Source organism: Delphinus delphis, chromosome 3, assembly GCF_949987515.2.
Source record: "Delphinus delphis chromosome 3, mDelDel1.2, whole genome shotgun sequence".
NCBI classification, from domain to species: Eukaryota; Metazoa; Chordata; class Mammalia; order Artiodactyla; family Delphinidae; genus Delphinus; species Delphinus delphis.
In genome coordinates, this window is record NC_082685.1 from 63,556,902 (window position 1) to 63,580,782 (window position 23,881).

Here is a 23,881-nt window from a genome sequence, read left to right on the forward strand (position 1 = left end):
CAGAATTCTGGCTTAAGGGAAAAGGTGATGCGTTAGTGTCAGAGGAAACAGAAACCCCAGCCCTCTATGCCCAAACCAAAGAAATGTGATTATGTCTCTTATCATCCTTTCAAATCCCACCACACATCATGGTGCTTCCTGTTTCTCAGAAGCTGAAAAAGGTGCTGACATAATGTAATGAGTGGAAGCAAGGCTGTTTATACAGATCCACCCAGAACCCTGGGTATCACCCCAGTGGACAGGCTGGACTCTCAGCTGTGGTCAGATGCAAAGGCCAAACTCAGGCCCCTAGTTGGGGAATGACCCCAAGTTTGAAGATTCATGGAGCAGGTGACTCTCGCTGTACGGGTGAGCAAGGCCACGTCATCTGCCCTCAAAGAAGCCTTGCACCACAGTGAAGGCACTGCTGGGCTCTGGGCTTGGACTCCAGCTGGGGCCTGGGGATGTCTGCCACCACCTGTGCCCTCAATTCCTCCACATCCATCCCTCCCTTGTCTGGGCACGTGGTTGTTTATCCATCACCCAGAAAACACTCACCGAGCACCTGTGATGTGCCACTGTTCTCAGTACTGGTGACATGGCAAGGTGCAGGACACAGGCCTGCTCTAGCAGCATTACAGCATTACACCAGCAGACAGATCAGACAATAGGCAAATGAAACAACTATAAACTGTGGTAAGTGCTATCCAGGAAAAACAGACAAAGGTGGAGGAAAATAACCCCATGCCAAGGTATAAGTATGAAAGTCAGGGTACCCAAGTTCAAATTCTACTGCCTATTCTCTGGGTAAGTTAACTAACCTTTCTAGGCCTCAGTTTCCCTTTCTATAAATTGGAAGTGATAAACAAAGTTACTGTATAGAGTTGACTGAACATTTATTCTTTCAAAAAATATTTGCTGAGCACCTCTATGTGCCAGGCACAAAGGATTAGTAGTGAAGATGACAGCAAGGCCTTGCCCACAAGGTGCTTACAATGTAGTGGAGGAAGTCACTGGATAAGCAAAGGCCACTTCAGGTGGTGATAAGGGCTAGGTACCGATATGACAGAGGGAGATCAGGGAGGTGCTGGGGAGCAAGGGCCACCTTACATGTCAGGGAAGGCCTCTGTGCTAATGGTGAAAAGGAGCCAGCTCTGGGGAAGTCTGGGGGAAGAGACTGCCAAACAGAAGGACTACCAAGTGTGAAAGTCCTGAAGTGGTGTGAACTTGGTGCGGTTGAGGAGCAGCAGGAAGACAGAGGCGGCTGGAGCACATTAGTTCAGGGTCAGGAGACAAGGCTAGGGAGGGAAGGGAGGGCCCATGCAGGCCATGAGAAGACTTGGCATTTCTTCTACTATGGGAACTCACTGAATGTTTAAAGCAGAGGAGGGACATTACCTGACATGTTCTTAAAGATCTTTTGCATCTGTGTGGAAACAGATGAGTGTACTAAGGTTTAATAAAGAAAACAAGTTAGGAGGCTATTGCTCTAGTGTTGGTGGCTTGAACTTGGGTCTGCGTGGGATACAGGATGAACAGTGTGGGATGGGCTGGAGGAGGCAGAATCCCATCATGCAGGGCTTGTAGTGGGACCACTCCCTGCAGCTTCTTCCCTGTCCTTGGGATCCATATCTGAACTCCGCTTTCTGTTGGAAAAGCTCTCTCCCTCTTTGAATTCCACCCTCTCTGTAGGTAGTAGGCCTCCCTGGACCTAGGGTCCCTGCCTCCTTTCTCCCCACCTGCTGCCTCATAGCCCTGGATCCCTCTTGTGTAACTCAGATGAATGCTAGGCTCACCCAGCCCCTGAAACCTGGATGAGCAGGCTCCAACTCCCATCTGCCCACATGCAGCATTTGCCAAGTTGGTCGCACGTCCCAGGGGCTTATGTTCGCATGACCATCACTGGGTTCCTCCTCCTGCTGTTTATCCAGATACTCTACGAGTGCTGCTCCTAGAACGCAGCCCTTTCCACTGTATCCTGTTCACACAGCAAAGCTGACCAGCCACCCAGATCTCTATGACAGAAGCAATCTCAAACTGAACACTAGTGTTCCTGGTCTTTGAAGTTGTGTGGTGGATTTTCCTCTTCTTCATCCCCTTTTGCATGCCCCTCATCTCCAACTTTGTGCCATCTTGCCAGCTCCCCATCCCTTGTCATCCAATTCCAGTTCATTTCTAATACAGAGCAATTTCCTAGCCCTTTTGGGATCTCAGCTCCTATTTTCCAGGGACCCACGATCTCAGCTTCCCAGCTCCCTCAACTGTCTGACCCAGGTATTTCCCCAAGAATTCCTGCTAACACTGGATACTGTGACTGGCTGCAAGGCTGCCATTGAAGCCCCGGCACATATAGTGGTCCTAAGAGTTTAAGGTGCTTAAGACATATCAGAAAACAAATGAAACCTGTCTGACACAGAAGCCTAGGCTGAAGGAAGCCAAGCTCTGTTTACACAGTTTTCAGGGGCGTTCACATGCCCCAACACCGCCCTCTGGTGGCTGACAGATGTTAATTCTAAAACCCACTGTTCCCACCTCTGAGACCAAGCACCAGCCTTCCCCACCTTGATGCCCAATGGCTTATTCCCCAGGTGTAGACAGAGCCACGTCCTTGGACCGAGTTCTGTCTTCTGCAAAGGAGCCATTAGATTTCTGGGGGCCTACCCAGTTGAGTCTCAGCAGTGGTCTGAATCCAGTCTAGGAAAGAGGTCAGGTGGGACCCTGAGCTTGAATGGCCTAAGGGATCTAGAGATCACCACCCATCCTTGGTCTCAAGTCCTTCTCTTGACCACTTCACATCTCACAGCTTTTTGATCTCAACCCTAAACACTGCCCCAATGGGCAGCAAGAACAAATCCAGGGGACAAGGGTGACTCTGGCCAATGGTTAGAACCATATGCACTGACAATTAAAATTGTGTCCAAGCATCACTTTTTCTCTCCTCATCCCTCAGGCTCATATCAGTGTTAGCTCCATCAGAGGAAGGGGCCTGCCTTACTCAACCCTCAGATGCTAGCACAGTGCTGGCAATCCACAAATTTCAGACGGCAGAGTGAACGGATGCACGGATGAATGCATGTAATGAATGTGGCTCATTTGCCCCCTCCTGCCTTCTCATCCTGCCTCTAGAATGCAGTGCGCTGTGGCTCTTAATAGCTTTTCACTTAACTACCTCCCCTACTTTCCCACCTCCAGCTCTCAAGTGACAATTTTTCTGGTTCCCCTCTGGCCTTGGTCTCCAAGATCCGCGCTTGTTGTCAGAACACTGGGCTAGGTGTGTCAGGAATCCCAGCTCTGCCATCAATGAGCTCCTGGAGGTTCTCATTGCCCCATCCATAACCAAAATGGGGCACTCCCAGCCCTAGGAAGTAAGTGGAATGAGAAGGTACCCAACCTTACTTAGGACTGTGATGTCCTAACCCAGAGCTGCCGTTCTCTCTTTCAGCAACAAAAGTGTTGCAGGCATGATGTAAAAATATACATACATTCACAAATGTACAAGACAAAAGCCTCCCAGAAGTACCCTCCATTAGTTGGGGATATGTTGTTACTTTATAGCCTCGGTGTCTTTCACTTTGCCAGGAGGGCACTTTAATTATCCATCTTTCATACATGGGGAAAGTGAGGATTAGAGAGGCCAAGTAACTTGCTCAAAGTCACACAGCTTGTGAATGGTAGGTTGGGATACAGAATGAGGACAAAAGATAAGTGCTGGGAGAGCATTCTGAAAAGAGAAAGTTTTCTCAAGTGCTCAGCTTTACCATCAGCTGGCCGTGTGTTTTCTGTCACTCAGGCTGTGGATGCAAAGGTTAAACAGTGTTAGCAGTAGTCAGCTACAGGAGGATTTCTAAGTTGGGTGGGGATTGGGGTGGGTGGGGGTGTGCTCCAGCTTTGGGCTCCCACACTTTCTGTTCCTGTAACTCTGGGTTACAAAACTCAATTTCCTTGTCACCAGATCCATAGGAGAAACTGAACTTAGTTAAAGTGTACAATTTAATGTTTGGAATCTGTATGCACCTGTGAAACCATCACCACAATCAAGATAGCAAACGGATCAATCAACCCCAAAAGTTTCATTGTACCACTTACCAATCCCTTCCTCTACTCTTTTTGTGCCTCCCCTCCCCTAGGCAATCATGGATCTGTTTTCTGTCACTATAGTTTGCATCTTCTAGAATTTTATAAAAATAGGATCATCCTCAGCCTGACTTCTTTGACTCAGCAGAATTATTTTGGGATTTATCCATATTGTAGTATATATCAATACAGCTGACCCTTGAACAACATGGGTATGAACTGCAATGTCCAGTTAAATGTCCAGTTAAATGAAGATTTTTAAAAATAAATACATATATGTGCTGTAAATGTATTTTATTTTCCTTATTGTTTTCTTAATAACATTTTCTTTTCTCTAGCTTACTTATTTCTAAGAATACAGTATATAATACATATAGAAAATATGTGTTGGGGACTTCTCTGGCAGTCCTATGTTAAGACACTGTGCTTCCACTTCAGGGGGCACGGGTTCAATCCCCGGTCGGGGAACTAGGATTCTGCAAGCCACGTGGCGCGGCCAAACCAAAAAAAAAGTGTGTGTGTGTGTGTGTGTGTGTGTGTGTGTGTGTGTGTGTTAATCGACTGTTTATGTAACCTGTTAAGGCTTCCAGTCAACAGTAGGATATTAGTAGTCAAGTTTTGGGGCAGTCAAAAGTTATATTCGGATTTTGACTGTATAGGGGAATCGGCATCCCTAACCCTTGCGTTGTTTAAGGGTCAACTGTAGTTTATTCCTTGTTTGATTTATTTTTAAATTAACATACAGTTTTTAAAAAAAACTTTTTTGTGTGAACAGTTCTATGAATTTTTTTTTTTTATGAATTTTAACATGGGTATATTTGAGTAACCAACACCACAGAATCAGAATACAGAACAAAAAAATCCTTGACGCTATCTCCAACTCTTCTGCCCCTAACCTCTGGGAACTAATGATCTGATCTCCATCAACAGTTTTGTCTTTTCGAGAATGTCATATTAATGGAATCAGGCAGCACATAGCTTTTTGAGATCAGCTTCTTTTACTCAGCATGATGACTAAGAAATTCACCCAAATCGTGTGTTCATTTCTCTCTCTTCTTTCTCCCTTCTTCCCTCCCTCTTCCTTCCCTTCCTTCCTTCCTTCCTCCCTCCCTTCCTTTTTTTTTGAAGAGTAGTATTTCATTGAATGGATGCATGAGTTTATCCATTCACTTGCTGCATATTTGAGTTGCTTCCAGTATTTCACAATTATAAATAGAGCTGCTATAAACATTTGTGTACAGGTATTTGTGTGCATACATCTTCATTTATCTAGGATAAACACCTAAAAGTAGGATCGCTGCATGATATAATAAATGAATGATTAACGTCATAAGAAACTGCCAAATTGTTTTCTAAAGTGGCTACATCATTTTGTATTTCCATCTGCAACGTATGAGAATGCCAGTTGCTCCACCTCCTCACCAACACTTGGTCTTGCCAATATTTTTTATTTTAACCATTCTAATAGATGTGTAGTGATAGCTCATCATAGTTTTAATTTGCATTTACCTATTAACGACGCTGAAACAGTTTCATTTGATGTTATTGATATATTATTGCTTAAGTCTGCCACTTCATTTTTTTATTCATTTTCTGTTTGTTCTCTCATGTCTCATTTCTTTATTTTCTTGTCTCTGTCTTTTGAGTTCTTTATATATTTTAGATATGTCTTATCCAATATAGGATTTCAAATATTTTCAAATCTATGGTTTAACTTTTCATTTTCTTGATGATGTCTTTTGAAAATCAAAAGTTTTACATTTTGAAGTCTAACTTGTCAATTTTTCATTTATGGGTTGTGCTTTTGGTATTGTAGCTCAGAAATCTTTGCTTAATCCAAGGTCACAAAGATATTCTCCTACATTTACTTCTAAACATTTTATAACTTTAGTTCTTACAATTATGTCTGTGATCCATTTTGAGTTAATTTTTGAGTGTTATATGAGGTTATTATGTAACTTCTTCTTCATGCACATAGATATTCAATTGTCCTAGCACCATTTGTTGAAAATACAATTGAATTGTCCTGGCACCTTTATTAAAAATGAATTGACTATAAGTGTAAGGGTTTGTTTTAGTACTCTCAATTCTGTTCCAAATATATATATGTATAAATTTGGATATACATATATACTTATCTTTTGTCAATACCACACTATTTTGATTACAGTAGCATTACAGTAAGTTTTTAAATTTTTCATTGAGTTATATTTGAAACACAAGATTGTGTCAGTTTAAGGTGTGCAATATATTGGTTTGATACATTTATATTGCAATATAATTGTCAGAGGAGCAGTTATTGTTTTGATGCTATTGTGAATAAGATAGTTTTCTTTCTTTCTCAGATGGTCTCATTGTTAGTGTGTAAAAAGCAACTGATTTTTTTTTAATTAAAAAAAATTTATTTATTTTGGCTGTGCCAGGTCTTAGTTGTGGCACCCACAATCTTCGTTGTGGCATGCGGGATCTTTAGTTGCAGCATGCGGACTTCTTAGTTGCAGCACGCGGACTACTTAGTTGGGGCATGCAAACTCTTAGTTGCATGCATGTGGATCTAGTTCCCCGACCAGGGATCAAACCCAGGCCCCCTGCATTGGGAGCACAGAGTCTTACCCACTGGACCACTAGGGAAGTCCCAGAAAAGCAACTTCTGTATTGATTTTATTTCCCGCAACTTTACTAAATTCATTGATTAGATCCAATAATTTTTTAAGTTGAGTCTTGGGGATTTTCAATATATAAGATCATATAATCAGCAAATACAATAATCTTACTTCTTCCTTTCCAGTTTGGATGCCTTTTATTTCTTTGTTTTGCCTGACTGCTCTAGTTAGTACTTAGAGTACTATGTTGAATAAGAGTGGTGAGAGTGGGCCCGCTTATCTTGTTCCTTATCTTAAAGGAAAAGCTTTCCATTTTTCTCCATTAATTATAATGTTAGCTGTGGGTTTGTTGTATATGGCCTTTATTACATTGAGGTATGTCCCTTCTATTCCCAGTCTATTGAGGGTTTTTATCCTGAAGGGATGTTGCAGTTTGTCAAATGCCTTTTCTGCATCTATTGAGATGATCATATGATTCTTTCTTTCATTCTATTAATGTGGTATATCACATTTATTGATTTACATTTGTTGAACCATCCTTGTATCCCAGGGATAAATCCTACTTGGCCATGGTATATAATCTTTCTAATAAGTTCTTCAACTCAGTTTGCTAATGTTTTGTTGAGAATTTTTGCATCTATGGTCACCAGGGATATTCGTTTATAATTTTCTTTTCTTGTAGTATGCTTACCTGGCTTTGGTATCAGGGTAATTCTGGCCTCATAGAATGAGTTTGGGAGTGTTCCCTCCCCTTCCATTTTTGAGAAGAGTTGGGGAAGGATTGGCATTAATTCTTCTTTAGATGTCTGGTAGAATTCTCCTGTGAAGCCATCTTGCCCTCAAGTTTTCTGTATTGGGAGGTTTTTGATTACTGGTTCAACTTCCTTATTTATTATTGGCCTGTTCAGACTTGCTATTTCTTCCTGGTCAGTCTTGCTAGGTCGTATGATTCTAAGAAATTATTCCTTTCTTCTAGGTTATCTAATTTATTGGTGTATAACTGTTCATAGTAGTCTCTTATGATCTTATGTGTTTCTGTAGTGTCAGTTATTATCTCTCCTCTTTCAGTTTTTGAGTCTTTACTCTTTTTTTCTACTAGTCTCAATAAAGATTTGTCAATTGTTTATCTTTTTTAAAAAGCAGCTCTTAGTTTCATTGATCTTTACTATTGTTTTTCTGGTCTATATTTCAATTTTTTCTACTCTGATCTTCATTATTTCCTTCCTTCTGCTAACTTTGGGCTTAATTTGTTTTTCTTTTTCTAGTTCCTTGAGGTAAAAAGCTAGGTTTTTATTTGCAATCTTTCTAATTTCTTAATGTAAGCATTTATCACTATAAACTTCCCTCTCAGAACTGCTTTTGCAGTGTTCCATAGGTTTTGGTAAGTTGTGTTTCTATTTTCATTTGTTCTGAGATATTCTTTGATTTCTCTTTTGATTTCTTCTCTGACCCATTGGTTGTTCAGGAATGAGCTGTTTAGTTTCCACAATTTGTAGAGTCTCCAGCTTTCCTCATGTTGCTGATTTCTAGTTTCATACCACTGTGATCAAAAAGATACTTGGTATGATGTCAATCTTCTTAAATTTGCTAAGACTTGTTTTATGTCCTACCATATGATCTTTCCTTGAGAATGTTCCATGTGTACTTGAAAAGATAGGTCAAAACAAACAACCACAATTCCTTGAGAACAGGGCCCATTCTGCTCCCTCTGGTACTGAGAACCTAAACTGGGAATTCAGGCTGTTATCTTCAAGGCTCTCACCAAGCTGGGGAGAGGGGAATGGGTAAGTTAAAACACCACAAAATTCTCCTACCAAGATTCGGCATTTTGTTTTGTTTTTCTTGATTAAGCATTCCTCTGGTTGCTGTAATATTTTGATAAGTATCCAGAGTTCCAATAACGTTGATTCTGACAGTTTTTGCCAGTTTCTCTGCTGCTTTTGTGTAGAGATAGGCTTTTGGAATTCCCTACTCCTCCATTTTTGCTGACATTACTCCTAGACCATTTACACTTAATGTAATTACTGATATGGTTGGATTTATGTCTAGGGATTTTATTATTTGTTTTCTGTTTTCTCTTCCCTTTATCCTGAGTATATTTGGATTGTTTGAACATTTTTTTTAGCATTCCATTTAAATGCATGTGTTGTGTTTGTAATTACCTCTTTTTTTTAGTGATTGCTTTAGGGATTACAATACTATATACATATTTCCTTTTCAGGTCTGCTTAGAATAGACATTTTACCATTTTAAACAGAATGTAAAAACTTACCATCATGTAGGTTCCTTTACTCTCCCCTCCTTCTGTTGTAGTTTTAATATATTACATATACATACATTGAAAACACCATCAGAAAATGTTATAATTTTTGTTTTAAACATAAAACATTTTTTAAAGAACTCAAGAGCAAAAGAGTAGAATGTTAAATTAACCCAGATTTTACCATTCTGTTGTTCTTCCTTCATTCCTGATACTCCAAGTTAACTTCTGGTATCATTTCCCTTCTGTCTGAAGAAATTTTTTTTGGAAATTATTTTAGAACAGGTCTTCTGTCAAGGAATTCTCTTAGATTTCCTTCATCTGAAAATGTTTTTATTTCACCTTTACTCCTGAAGGGTATTTTTACTGGATACAGAATTGTATCCAATTCTGGGTTGATAGTTCTTTTCCTCTTGTACTTTAAAGATGTGATCCACTTCCTTCTGGTTTCCACAATGAAATTTTTTTTTCTGGCAGATATAAATAAAGTGAAATATGCACTTATATATATCAAAATATATACATCTTTTAATATATTCACATAACATAAATACATGTAATATATAATGAAATATATAGTGAAATACACACACACAGGTGTGTATGTGTGTGTGTGTATGTATCTTCAGTTTTCAACAGTTTCATTATGATACATATGGGCATGAATTTCTTTGGTTTATCCTGTTTGGGGCTTGCTGAGATTTTGAATCTGTAGGTTTATGTCCTTTGCCAAATTTGGGAAGTTTTCAGTCATTATGTCTTCAAATTTTTTGTCTTCACTGCACTCTTTCTCCTCTCTTTATGGAACTCCAATGACACGAATGTTAAACTTTCTGGTATTGTCTTTGAGGTTCTATTCATTTTTTAAAAAAATCTTTTTCTTACTGTTACTCAGATTGGATAATTTGTACTGGCCTATCTTCAAGTTTACTTACTTACTGACTCCTCTGTCATATCTGTTCTGCTCTTGAGCTTATCTAGTGAGTATTTGATTTTGGCTCTTATATTTTTAAGTTCTAAAATTTTAGTTTCTCTATCTTTTATTTATTTGTTAAGACTTTCTATCTTTCCATTTATTTCAAGAGTGTTAGCCTTTACCTTTTAGAGCATTTTCATTATAGCACTTTAAAATCTTTGTCATTTAATTTCAGTATCTCACTGTTGGCCTTTTTTGATCATATTTTACCATGCAAGTTGAGATTTTCCTGGATCTTTGTATGCCAAATAATTTTGTTTTGAATACTGGACATTTGAATTTTATGAGACTCTGGATCCTGTTTGAATACTATGGAGAATGTTGACATTTATATTTTAGCAGGCAATTGACTCTACTGCACTCAGGCCACAAATTCTGACCAGCCTACTGTGGATTGTGGTTTCAATGTTAGTTCCATTTTCAAAGCCTTTTCAGTGCTGTTTAGATCTGTCCTGTATGTGCACCCTCCAGTGGTCAGTGTGAGAACAGACGGTGGTTTATTCTTTAGTTTAGTTCTGAAGTCTTTGGTGTGCTGCTTAGGATCAAATCCATGCATGCTCATCTTGGGGGTGAGCCCAGGAGTTCATAAACAACTTTATGGAGTCAGTTTCTTGAGTGCTGCCTTCTCCACAATCTCTTTGGTACTTTTAGGTTCTCTGGGGCTCCTCTTTTTGGTTGTCTAGCCAAAAACCTGGAGTTTCAGTTACTTTGCTTTGTTGTGTACTTCCTGCATCCAGGGCTAAGTGGTAAAAGGATGGAGAAACAGAAAGAGAGCAAATGAAAGAGGAGAGCAGTTAGATTTGTCCCAATCTCTTGATACACCTCCAATCAGAACAAAGGTTTCTCTCCCTCAGAGTTTTAGGCGCCTGAAAGCCTCAGACTGCAGCAGGAATGTTAGGGGGCTGGGGCATGAGAGAATGGAGAAAAAAATTTAAAGGGGTATTTCCTCACTCTCTCTGAGCATTAGGAGTTCCTTTCCCATTCTTCAAACCAGAACTAGAAGGGTTCTCCTAGAGTTTTCACTGTCTGTGGTCCAGTTACCCACTTTCAGGTTTCAGGGTGCTTTGAGTCTGGCCCAGGGAATACTGGAGGGAAAATGGAAAACTCACCCCTAGTCCAATGGTACTCCAAATTCTGCTTTTCTTCCCCAATTCACCTGCTATTATTTACTCTTGAAAGTCTTCCATGCATTTTGTCTAGGTTTTAATGTTGCACTCACTGGGAGAGACAGGGAGGAGGATATTTACTCTATGTTACCTAGTTCATTCCTTTCTACTGCCAAGTGGTATTCCACTGTATAAATATGCTACAATCTATTTATCCATTCTCTTATTAATGGTAATTTTTGTTGTTTCCAGTTTCTGTCTTTTACAAATTAAGCAGCAATAAACATTCATGTACAAGTCTTTGCGTGAACACATACTTTCATTTATTTTGCATACATACCTAGGAATGGAAAGCCTAGGTTATATGGTAGGTGTATCTTTAACTTTCTAGGAAAATGCCAAAATGTTTTCCAAAGTAGTTGTATCATTTTACATTCTGTCAGCAGCTTAGGAGCATTCCAGCTGCTCCATATCATTGCCAATACTTGGTGTAGTCTTTTTCATTTAGCCTTCTTAGTGAATGTGTAGTGGTATTTCATTGTGGTTTCAGTTTGCATGTCCTTAATGACTACTGATGTTGAGCATCTTTTCATGTGCTTATCTGCCATATGCATATCTTCTTTGGTGAAATACCCATTCAAATCTTCTGGCCAGGGCTTCCCTGGTGGCGCAGTGGTTGAGAGTCCGCCTGTCGATGCAGGGGACACAGGTTCGTGCCCTGGTCCGGGATGATCACACATGCCGCGGAGCGGCTGGGCCCGTGAGCCATGGCCGCTGAGCCTGCGCATCCGGAGCGCAACGGGAGAGGCCACAACAGTGAGAGGCCTGCGTACCACACACACACAAAAAAACAAAAAAACAAACTTCTGACCATTAAAAAATGTGTTGTCTTCTTATAATTGAGCTTTAAGCCTTCTTTATATATTCTATATACAAGTCATTTATCAGACATATGATTTGCAAATATTTTCTCCCATTCTTCAGCTCTGTTTGGCTTCCCCTCCATACTCTACCTGGATCCACTCCGTTATTTCCATTGATACCACCACCACCCTGGTTCATCTCTCCTGGATCGTCCTCCTACTCTGGCCTCCCCATGGTCTTCTTGCTTCCACACTTGCAGAAAGACTTGGACTAGACCACAGTCCAATCAGCAAACAGCAGCTAGTGAGCATTTAAAAATGCACACTGAATCATTTCACCTCCATACATAACATCATACAAACGCTCTCCATTCCCTTGACATACGCTCAAGCCCCAAATGCCCCACATTATCTGACCAAGGCCTATCTTACTGGCTGCACCTTCTATCATTCTCCCCCCCTTGGCTGCCATGCTGCAGTCAGAAGAATCTTTTTCCTTAAACACACTGAGTTTGTTCTCTTCCTAAGACCTTTGCACTAGCTATTCCCTCTGCCTGGAGTGCTCTTCACTGTTTTGCACACTGCTGCCCCTTCTGTCATTTAGAAAGTTAAAATATCATCCCTTTAGACAGATATTCTTTTTTTTTTTTAGACAGATATTCTTTGAACACAAAATCTAAAGTTGCTGCTTCCATACTGTCTACGACATCATGCTATTTTATTTCTCTGCAGAATAGTTATCACAGTATGACACTCTCCTTGTTGTTTGTTGCCTGCCTTCACTAGAATATGAGTTTCATGACAGCAGGGACTTCATCTTATTCATTTCTATATCCCTAGTGTCTAGAGCCATGCCTGGCACATAGTACAGGCTCAATAAACTCTTGTTGAATGTCTGTGCCCATAGCACCTACCTCTGTGCCTGTCACCTGGCTAGAGAGTAAATGTTTGTTGTCTGAATTTGTCAAGTAATCCATCCCCATGGCACCAATGATCAAAAGTATCCCTGGGCTAGAAGAGGGAGAGAAAAGACACATGTGCAGGAAAAGGACAAGAGAAAAATTGCAGAGAAGCTTGAGAGAAGATCAATTCCTCTAGAAGTGTTTTGGGAGCTTTGTGACAGAGTTGTCATGTCCCTGGCTCTGGTGTGGGCTCCCACCCAAGGGACAGTCCTACTTTGGCTGCTAGGGCTGTTAGGCCCACACAGAATGCACACGAGGTAATGGTGTACTTCATAGGCACAGCCCAGAAGGTCTTCCCAAGGCTTGCTTGTCAAAGGAAATTAGACCCTTTTGACCTAATCCACTGTTCACTCTGCTCCTGTGCTTCCGGGGGGCTGCACGTTGATTTTCCCATCCCACAATCCTCAGCACGGTGGGCCAGCCCTCCCACGAACGGGTGATAGCTCACTGCTCCCAGGGCCCTCACCCCCTCTCGGGCCATGTGGCACCAGGCCTGCTGGCCGAGCTGGCACCTAGGGTGCGTACGCAGTTTTAGCACACAGCATCCGTTTCTTCTCTTCAAGGATCCTCCTATAGGCCTCATCTCTCCCTGAGAGCCTGGTAGTTGAGTGCTCTGAGCAGTCTCTGTGAGGAGCTTACATTGTCCTGCTGCATCAGGATGGCTGCTAAGGTCACACCTGGGCCACGGTGAGGAACTGCTGTCCTGAGCACTAGGCCCTCTCTAGGGCATGTCTCCAAGAGAACAGCAGACACCCACACTGTTTTGGCCTGGGAAACAAGTTTCCTGGGGGTCAAGACTGCTGCCTGGGCTCCGAGGAGACAGGTGAGGCCTCACGGTAACCAAGAGTCACGGTGTAAACAAACTCCCAGAAGCCTCTTATCTGAGGTGGGGACTCCAGGTGCCAGGGCTATGGGAGAGCACGACTTGTCGGGGAAAGCCACCTTCTTTTTTAGTGGCAGAGACTTCTGGGAAGTGGCTGCCCAGGGTGTGGCCCTGTTTGTGGACTTTCTGGCTCAGAGATAGGGGGACTGAGGTGGCACATGTGGGGTTCTCTCACTCCTCTGTCCACTGGGCATCTCACTGCACGCCAAATTGGCCCCCGTGTCCGAGGCACTGGCCTGGGGCTCAGGAGGGGAATGAGCCAGATAAGGTTTGAATCTGAGAGGCCAGGCAGCTGCTCATGGGCTCTCCGATTCTTGTTCTCTGACATGTCCCTGTCTCCAATCTCAGCCTGGATTGGACAGTTGGGGTAGGAATTCTGTCTGGGGATGACTCTTCTTTTGAGAATGCCTAAGGCACTGTCCCCTCACAAGCCTATCCCTTGGCCCTCAGTCCCAGGACAAATCCCTCTAGGGACCAGGGGGGTTGCTCTGGGAGAACCTGATGGGGCTCCTGAGCCCACCTGAGGAGATGTGTGCTCTGTCTAGGATGCAGGCCTTCCTGGGCCATGACACCAGGGGAGAGGACAGGGTCCTCTTTCTCTCACCTCCCCCAGCAGTCACCTTAGTAAACCCCAACTCTCCCTTTTCTTGGAGTCTGCTAAAGGTTACAGACCAGGAAGCAGGTGCTTTGTTTATCAGGTGGCACCCGCCTATCTACCTTAGCCAAAGTCCATCCTCAATTCCTGCTCCCACCCTTTGAGCCAGTATTGTCCATGCACGCTTTTCTCTTCCCTAGACCCTGAGGAGGGTGCTATCCAGCAGGGGGCACTGCTGCCACAGGGTCAGAGCTTCCAGAGGGCTGGGGCTTGGGAGCAGAACTGCTAATCCTCTAGCAGGTGGACGTGGGGGTGGACTCTGGTCCTGCTGGATAGCAGAGGGATGATGAATTGATAGACACACCCCATCCAGCAGTGAGGCGTCCTCATCCGGCCTTCCTTACCTGCTGTACCCACACGCAGTGTCCAAAGGGCAGGGCCGAGCAGTGCTGGTATGTTGTTTCTGGTTCTGGCTGTGATCACCAGCGACCTGGGCATTCCTGGGGCAAACTGTGAGTTTTGACCTCCTGCCCTACTCTTTAGCTCAATGCCCTCAGTTCCCCAGACTCACAACCTAAGAGCGAAGCAAAGGCCCCTTAGGCAGAGTGGGGGTTTCCCTACACTTATCCCAGAATGGGGAACCTAGGGAAGGACTGAGAAGGGTCTTGCTCTAACCCATCTCACATCCTGACCATCCACGGATCCTGCTCTCAACCAGGCCCACTTCTCCCTATCCCCTATGGCCAGAGCCCTAAGCCACATGGAGCTACCTGAGCTGCCTCCTATCCAGTGCGCAGCAGGGTACCAGACTAGGGCGATGCAAGCAGGGGCCTATGGTACAACATTTAAGGAGGCACTCACTCTCATGGTCATGCAAGAACAGAGGTGCATGAGTGCCTCCTCCACAGAAAGTTTTCTAAAGCACAGGTCAGACTCCCTGTTACCCTCACAGGGCCTGGCCTAGAGTTTACTTCAACAAACATCTGATGACAGACCTTGGTTCTCCAGAAGGAGAGAAACCATGGCTCTCACCCCACAGAGCCCTGTCTGCCAGGATCAAGTCCATACTCCTAAGGAGCATTCAAGCTTCTTCACAGTGTGGCCCCTGTTGGCTGGTCCAGCCTTAGTCCCTAAAGCAGCCATACAAGGCCACACCACAGTGTAGGATCTGTCCTGTACTTCTGAGCCTCCAGGCTTTTGCTTGGGCTGCTCCTACATCCTAAACACCCTCTCCCACTACTGACTCATCATCCTTCAAGGCCCTGCTGAATGCCAGCTCCTCAGAGTGGCTATCTGTGACACCGGCTGAGATAAATTGCTCCTGTCCCCACACCCCAGCATTGCTGCTCCTTCGCCTCACACTCCAGGTAGGACATACACCTGTCATCCTGTAATCGAGTACACTTACTAAGTGCCTACTGTTTGCACGGGTTGTGCTGGGTGCCAGGGAAATGGCTCTGAGTGTAATAACCACATCTCTTGTCCTTGGAGAGTTCACATCCAGCTTAGTGGTGGGGACCGTGCCTACTCACTTCTAAGTCCCCCTGCATGGCTGGCAAAGGCACAGGCCTGAGCAACATTCTGTGACCATCAGACGCCCCTAAGTCTTCAGCCTTCTGGAGTTACCACTCCACTAAAAACAAAGTAATACATGTATACTCCAGCCCATGAGGCTGTGGGAAGCCTTCTCCAATGTTCTTGAGGGTTCTCGAGGAAGGGAGACTAGCTTTTGTTTCCTGGGGGTGGCCAGTCACCTGAAGCCTCCTGGCTCAGAGCTCCTTCTCCCAGCAAACCCTGGTCCATTTTGCCCCCCAGTATGGACCCAGTCCACTGAAATACTCCCAGAGCAGCATTTCACATTGGCTATCTGACATGGTGGCATGCTCATTATAGTCTCTCACTTGCCAAGCTGGAGGGCAGACAGTCATGCTCTCTCTGGACTAGCCAGGCAGGTGGGTCTCTGCTGACGTTTCACCCCTCCTCCCAGTCAGTCAGTCAGCCAACAGATACTTCCTGAAGACTTACTCATGCAGAGAAAGGACAGGAACCTCTCACACCTGGCTGAGGTTCTATCTAAATTGAGGCCCTTTGTGGACCTACCTTCCAGGAGAGGAAGAGAGACCCTACCTGATGTTAACAGCTCCTTCCCCTTGTTAAGTGGTTGGCTGGCCCTTGTCACTAGACTCCCAGTCTCTCTGCAGGACCAGGAGAGGACACACATGTGAACAGGGCGATGGGAAAGAGAGCAAAGATCCCCTTGGAAGGAAAGAACCAGACAGAAATGACCACAGTGCTACTCAGGGAAGCCAGGTCCCTCCCTTCCTCCCTCCCTTTGGGGGCATCCATGAGTTTCTGTGAAAACTGTCTGTTGCCAAGACCATCTCAGGGAAAACGTGCCTGCTGCTGAGACAATCTGAAACCATCGTCCATCTATGCATCCCCATCCATGCCACACTGGCTCATAGGGCACCTGCCGTGCTCAGCCAAGGCTGGATCTGGAGGCTACAGCAGTGAACAGGACAGAACACCCACTGGACCACCCCCTTCTTCTCTTGCCTCTTGCCCTGCTCTCCTTCTGTGAATGTTCCTATAACTCAGCACTTGCTGAGTCCAAGCTACAAAAACATATTCCTGTTGATATTTTCTAGCTTAAGCTACATCTACTGTTTCTAAAATGTGACCTCAAATGGAGCCCAACACAGACACTCTGAAGATCAGGTCCTCCACCAAGTCCAATTTATGGGCTAGGATCAGGGTTGGGTTCTCTGCCTCAAAGATACTATTTGGACTAGGCAGAGGAACAGCATCAGTGGGTCCAGACTTGAGCCCAGGAGAAGGAGAGGACAAGACCCTATTTGGTCTGGGACCTCACTAAACTGCTGCCATGGTCCCTGGACCCCTTAGGGGCGCCCCCTCACTGTCTTAAGCCTTATTTCCAGGGCAGCCCCTGGAGTCGGGATTCCCAGGCTGAGTCACCAGGGTCACCAGGGGCTGTGCTCATAGCACATGCTCCACTCTTGCAGCATTTGGAGTTTCCCTGGCCCTCTCCCAGGCCAACCACCCAGATCCTGAGCCTGGACCAGAGGAAATCAATGCTGGACTGGACAAGGAATGCTTTAGGGTCTGTCTGCCCCTCCACTGGCTAACTGGCTGTCTCCAGAGTGACCACCACTGCTAGCTGCCCCACCCTCAGCTCCTCTGGACTGAGGGAGCTCTACTTGTTCGATGTGTCTTTCCAAGAGCCAAGTTCTTCAGGCTGTAAGTAAGGAGATCCCTACGTAGGAGCTCAAAAGCAGGAATTTGGGAAATAGGGGCTTGCAGGCAGCCCTGCCCACCTTAACGGCAGCTATTATTTTGGTCTGAAGAGGTCAGGGAGGGTAGGGTGCTGGACTCTGCCTCACCATCCCAAACTCCCAGCCTCCCTGGCTCAGATCCAGGCCCAACCCACAATCATCCCTGGCCTGAGCTGCAAGCCCTGGGGAGGGAAGGAAGTGGCCGACCCCACAGCCAGCATTCCTCTGTGATGACGCCAGTCTGCTCACTGCCCAACCACCCCATCTGGAGGGCAGTTCTCAGGGAGCCACAGGGGACTCCCTCCCAAAGAGGCTAAGGCCTCTCTTACAGAGGGGGGCCTCCTTTGGCTGGGGGCATCAGCATGACCTGACTGGGCTAGGGGCCAAGAAGAGATGGGCCCAGAGGTCCCCTGGGAGCAGGTCAGAAGGCCACAAGACCCACCCTAAATACCTCTAACTCACTCCATTTCTTCATTCATTCAATAAGCACTCACTGAGAGTGCTTGTGTTAGCCCCATTCGAGGCCCGAAGGACCCATTAGGCTGGACTAGGCAGGCAGGCCCGCATCTCAAGGGGCTCCAAGACAGGTAGGAGGAATCCTCCAACAAATAAAACACACAAAAAGGATAAGTTCAGCAATGGTAAGAGCTATGAAGACAATAAATCAGGATGTGACCGCGACAGCGAGTGGTACAACTGGGGACCTCAGCCATTGGAGGGGGGCCTCCACATTCCTCAGACACTTCTTCCTGCCCACAGTGTCCTCCTCCCATGCAAGTATAGCTCCCTCATCCGCACCCCACCACGCCCCCTTCTGAAGGAACGCCACCCGGGAGGGGGCTGGGGGCAGGTGCATTCAGGTGGGGCTTTTCCGAGACCGGTTTTCCCCCGCTCCCGCTGGAACTTCCAGAGGGCCACGGACCCGCGACACTGGACGCCCGCCCGTCCCCCTCCTCCTCCCCCATCCGCAGCCTGCGAACCTCTGCGCTCCCGGCTTGGTTCCCGGAAACTCCTCGATTTCCCTGTCGCCTCGGCGTTTGCAAGAAACCGAAACCCAGGCCCCGCCCCCCGCGCCAGCTGGGGCCTGGGGGACTGGGGTCTGGGGCCTGCGTGAGGGGCCGGATCCGAACTGGGCGGCCGGAGCGGCCCTTCCCCCACCGGCAGGGCCGAGGCGGAGGTGGGGAGCCCTCTGAGTGCCTGGGCTCGGCTCGGCGCCCACCCCCCGCGGGCATCGTCCCCAGCGGCCCAGCACCACCCGCGCCTCCCACAGTAAAGCTGCAAGTCTAACCCGATCGCTCTGGCTGCATCGGATGGCGGAGTGCCCAACGAGGGAGGGGACGCAGTGCGGCCTCCCCTGCAGCAATGTAGAGGTGGGCGCCATTTCTGTGCGCCTACTGTGTGTCCGCCAAACCAGGGAAGGGGCGGAGGGGCATTTACAAAGAGCTCTGCACCCCGAGTGTGGCTAGCTTCATCTTGTGAGGGCGGGTACAGAGAAGTTTAGCAACTTGCCCGAGGTCACAAAGTCTGTAGCTGTAGAGCTGGCTGCAAACCTGTGGCCCGCAGCCAGAGGCTGGGCAGAGAAGGAGGAGGAAGTGCTCCGGCAGGCTGCCGGCAGGTGAGCCGCCTGGCACGGGCGGGGCAGCCAGCTGGGGAGGGGGAGGGGCGGTCCCAGGCAGCCACCCGGGCCGCAGGACTGGAGGCTTTGCTTTCTCCCTCCCTCCCTCCCTTTCCAGGAAGCCGGCCAGCGCGGAGCCGGCTGCTCACCCCAATTCACCCCCAACCGGGGCCGAGCAGGAATGTGGAAGTTGGCCGGAAGGGCTTGGGCCCCCTCCCCTCCAAACACACACCCATCTCAAGCCCGGTCAGCGCGAGCGTGGGTCACCTGGCGGTGAAGGGGACTCGTGATCGGGACTCGATTACCCAGGTTGAAGTAGGGGTGCTGCTGCCCCCATAAAGGCCAAGAAGCCTGCCAGGGACGCTGGCCGTGGTGCAAGACCCATTTGCGAGGGGGAGGAGGGTGCTGCTCCCATCCAGCCCCACTCCGGGTCGCGGCCGCCGGGCCTGGCCACAGAGCCTCACCCCCGCCTCGGGGCCCCTTGGGGCGGATGGAGGGCCGAGGCCTCTTTCCTTCCAACGCAGTGTTTATAAGAAATGAAACTGCAGAGGGCATCAGCGGCAGCCCACACTGACACCACGCTCCCCCACCGGGGTTCCGAACAGCCCAGAGCGCTGGAGCAATTCTCGGCCCACTCTTACATCGCAGGACCCTTAGTGCTTTCCCAGCCAGCTGCAGCCTCCCACTCTGCGTTTAGGATTCTTATAACAGCACAATGTTTATTCTGCTGTGTCATACACCATTTTTGCCGGAGCTGCGAAAGGGGAGGGGCTAGTCTCGTGCCCCAGCACATCCCCAGGGCCAAACCTGTAGTTGACCCAGAGCAGGAATGCCATTCATATTTGTTGAATGAATTAAGAAACGACTTTCTTTATCTATAATTAGGCTCCTTTCAGCCAGGGTGATGACGCCTAGATTCTATCTTCAAGCTTTTTTTGCTTTCAGATTATTTTATGCCTGACTTTGTGTGCTGCACTTGATAGTTTAGGACTGCCTGCCTCCCAGGTTGCTGTGAAAATAGAGGATGGCTGGGAGGGACTTTTAGCATCTAAGAGAGCCCTCCCTCTGGACCTGGGAGGTGGAAAGCCTGCTGGCGTTCATCTGCCTTGGGGACTGTGGCCTCTTCTCTGGGTAGCAGGAGCCACAGGGGCCCAGGGCTGCCCTAGTCTCAAAGCCCTAGTTAAAACCTTGCTGGGTGCTGTACTTCAGGACTAACTGGAACCCACCCAGGGGGTGAACACTGTGTTCTGAGACCCTGAGAGAGGGGGCTAGGGACATGATTTGGTCCACCGAGGAAGGTTTCCATAAAGGTGATCTTGCCCCCAGCAGCCTGATTCTGCCAGCCCAGAAAACCCCAGAGCCTAATACAGAGAAACTGCAATAAATTTACCCTCATTGAGTGGTAGTATAGATGTGAGGTATCCTTTGAGTGAGACCCTGCTCCAGACCTAACCCCCAGCTAACTCCAGCTGCAGTGTGAGGGACCCTCTCAGGTCTCTTCAAGAAAAATGCAGACTTTGGGACTTCCCTGGTGGTCCAGTGGTTAAGACTCTGCACTTCCACTGCAGAGGGCACAGTTCGATCCCTGGTCAAGGAACTAAGATCCCACATGCTGTGTGGCATGGCCAAAAAAAAAAAAAAAAAACAGCAGACTTTGTTCCCCAGAAGGTCACCACCCAGAAGGTGATAAGTGGAGAAAAGAACACGTGAAAGTTAAGGGCTAGGGGGTTTTGAGGAGGGGAAGGATTTCTGGTTGGCTGCTTTGGAGGTGCTTCATAGAAGACCAGGCATTTGCTCCGGGCCTTAAAACAGAGACTGAAATTGAAGTGCAGCGGGGGAGGGAATGAGAGGGGGAAGACTGAGAGAGCAAGGGGGAATGGCAGGTGAGGTGAGTGTTGCTAAGTATCCTAGGAAGTCAGGGATGAGGAGCAAATGGAAGAAGCAAAGACAGGGGAAAAACACAAAGTGTGTTCAGAGAATGGAAATACAGTGAAAGGTTCATGCTTTACTGTGAACACATGTCCTTTGACTAACATTTTACAGTTTAGAAAGGAGTTTGATAGTCTATCTAATTTCATCTTTGTAACAATTAGGACAGATGTGCAGAGAGTACCTCTATTTTACAGAAGAGAAAACTGAGACCCAGAGAGGGACAGTAACCTGCCTAAGGTCACACAGCAAATGGCAAAGCACAAGAACACAGTTTTCAGACTCAAATCCCGTGTTCTCTTTCCACCGCATGAGACTCCTAGACTCTCTTTCCACCACCCTGTAGTTACTGCCAAGGGTAGGGGAGTTGTGGGAAAGAAGGTTGGGATGGGACCCTTGGGACCAGAGTTAGCAGTGAATTGAATGTGGGGCTAAGGAGTCTGAGGGAACCACAAGGCTCCTGTGTGGACCTGAATGCTAGGGAGATCATCAAAGTTAGGGAGATAAACCTAGTGCAGAGGTGCCTGGAGGGGCAGGCCTGACAGGGAGGGAGTCTCAAGGGGAAGCTGTGGCAACAATAGCCTGAACCTGAAATGTGAAAGCAGGACTTGATTCAGGCAAGGAAGACCAGAAGACCACGAGAGGCAAAGAGGGGAGGAGGATGGCAAAGACTTCACCAGAGAGGGAGCTGGAATTAGGAAGAGAGAAAGCTGCTGGGTCAGTGTGGAATGGGGAGGTCAAAAGTTCTGCTTGCTTGTGTGTGAATCTGTGGATAAGGTTGTAGCGGAACACCCAGAAGGCAGCCAGAGTTTGGGTTTGGAGGTCACCTGCCCAGAGGGGATGGCTGGAATTACAGAAGATGAGTCTTTTGAGTCAGAGAGGGGAAAGGGCCAGCCCTGAATTACTAAGAGAAACCTGAAAAGAACAAGATATATTCTGTCCAGCTTCCCAAGGAATGTGTGATACATCTTAGAATGGGATTCATCAAGAACAGTTACAATAAAAATTTGAGATACTTAAACAGGGGTTAGCTTTATTTCACTGATTTGGAGTATAGCACCCCCAATCATCATAAGCAGATTCTTATAGACTTCAAGATTACATAAGAATCCCTAAAGTTAAAAGTAAAAAAAAAAAAAGGCAAAGAACACTTCAAAAATGTAAATGACAATTTCACTGGTAAATACTAACCCTGGGGAATTTCTCCTTAGCAAAAAATTATGATGTGCGCAAAGATTTAGCTACATAGTGCTGTTTGTATTATGAAAAAATGGAAATAACCTAAATGTCCTACAATAGGGGATTAATTGGGTAAATTTTTATTTAACCTTATGATAGAATAATATGTACCCATTACAAATGATATTGCAGAAGTACATTTCATGACACAGAAAGATGCACATTGTAGATATATATATACAGATGGTTATGAACTAAAATAAAGTTCTTGTTTTAAAGCACTTTTTACACTCTCCTGCTGCCTTCACAGGGTCAATTCCTCAGACCACATGAAATGCAAACTTCATTTCCCTAATCTCACTCTGAATTCTCCAGTGGCTATGTCAGGTTCTTAGGGGTAGGACAAGCACCCAGTTGCTGCACAGAGAACAGACTTCGCAACTCAGGAGCCACTTGTTTTCTGCTCTTCTTGCTCAGAAGGTCTTGGTTTCTGTAGTGCATTCCCACTCCCTTCTGTCACTTAAAGCACTCCAACCCTTCTGCCCCCTTCCAGGGCCTCAGCACCTTCCATTTTGCTTAACACCCAGCTAGGCTCATTCCTCACAGTTTTCCTGCCTTTCTGCCTCTCCTGGCTCCTGCACCCATCAGTATCTGGGAGACAGCTCTGACCCATTCCTGTTGGTTTCCTGGGAACCAAGCTTGGTCTTAGTCACAGCATCAGATTCTGGTGCACCATTATTGGATTGACCCATCCATTTCCTCTGTGGGAAGGAAGCTCTAGTGTGACTGACAGGTGGAATGCTACATCAATGTGTCTGTTTATAGCCTGCAACATTGCAACTGGGGGCCACTATGGAGGGAGGGCTGGGGTGACAGGAGTGACACAACCAACCCGGCCTGGAAGAGTGATTTACCTCTGAATCAGCAGCTTGATGGGGTTGAAGGAAGAAGCCTGCTGTGCCAGAGTTCTAGATAGAAAAATGAACACTCAGCCCAGCGTCTAGAAGTACAAGTAGGTCAAGGTCTAGTTGTAAGCCCAAGAGTTAAATAGCTTCCATTCCCAAGGGGCCTGGGACCTGGGCTCCCCAATCCTTTGGCTAGACCCAAGACCTTGGTCAGACCTAAGCAATTCCCCCATGTTGCCCAGAATGTCTCTGGGCCAAGCTCTGAGGGCCCAGAGATGACACTAATGCTGCCACCGAGGGGCTCCCATGCAAGGGCCACATGAGACTGCGGAGGTGGCCTAAGGCAAGAAGTGCTAGGAGGAGCCAAGGTTAGCCCACACCCACCTCAACTCAGCAGTCCTGGCTTCTCTGAAACCCTTCTCCCTTTGTGGGGCAGTCCCTAGGGTGTAGAAGGAGAAGCAGAAGAGGCCTCCCCCGGTCACTATTAGACTCTGGGCAGGGACCTCGCAAACCACGCATCATCTGCTGCCGAAGTAGGGCATGATGCTTTACAGACATCATCTCTCTGTCACTGTAAACCAGCAAGGTAGGGCTATCGTTATTTTGTAGTTGAGGAAACAGGTCCCTAGTCCATTGGCAGGCTGCGCTAGCAGCGGCCA

The 23,881-nt window shown here is 46.5% G+C and overlaps 1 protein-coding gene across 3 annotated transcripts in view; it reads right to left on the reverse strand.

Annotated features, from left to right (window-relative positions):
- Positions 1-23,881, reverse strand: part of RAD50 (RAD50 double strand break repair protein) — a 235,793-nt gene that overhangs the window by 128,063 nt on the left and 83,849 nt on the right. The window lies entirely within an intron of this gene.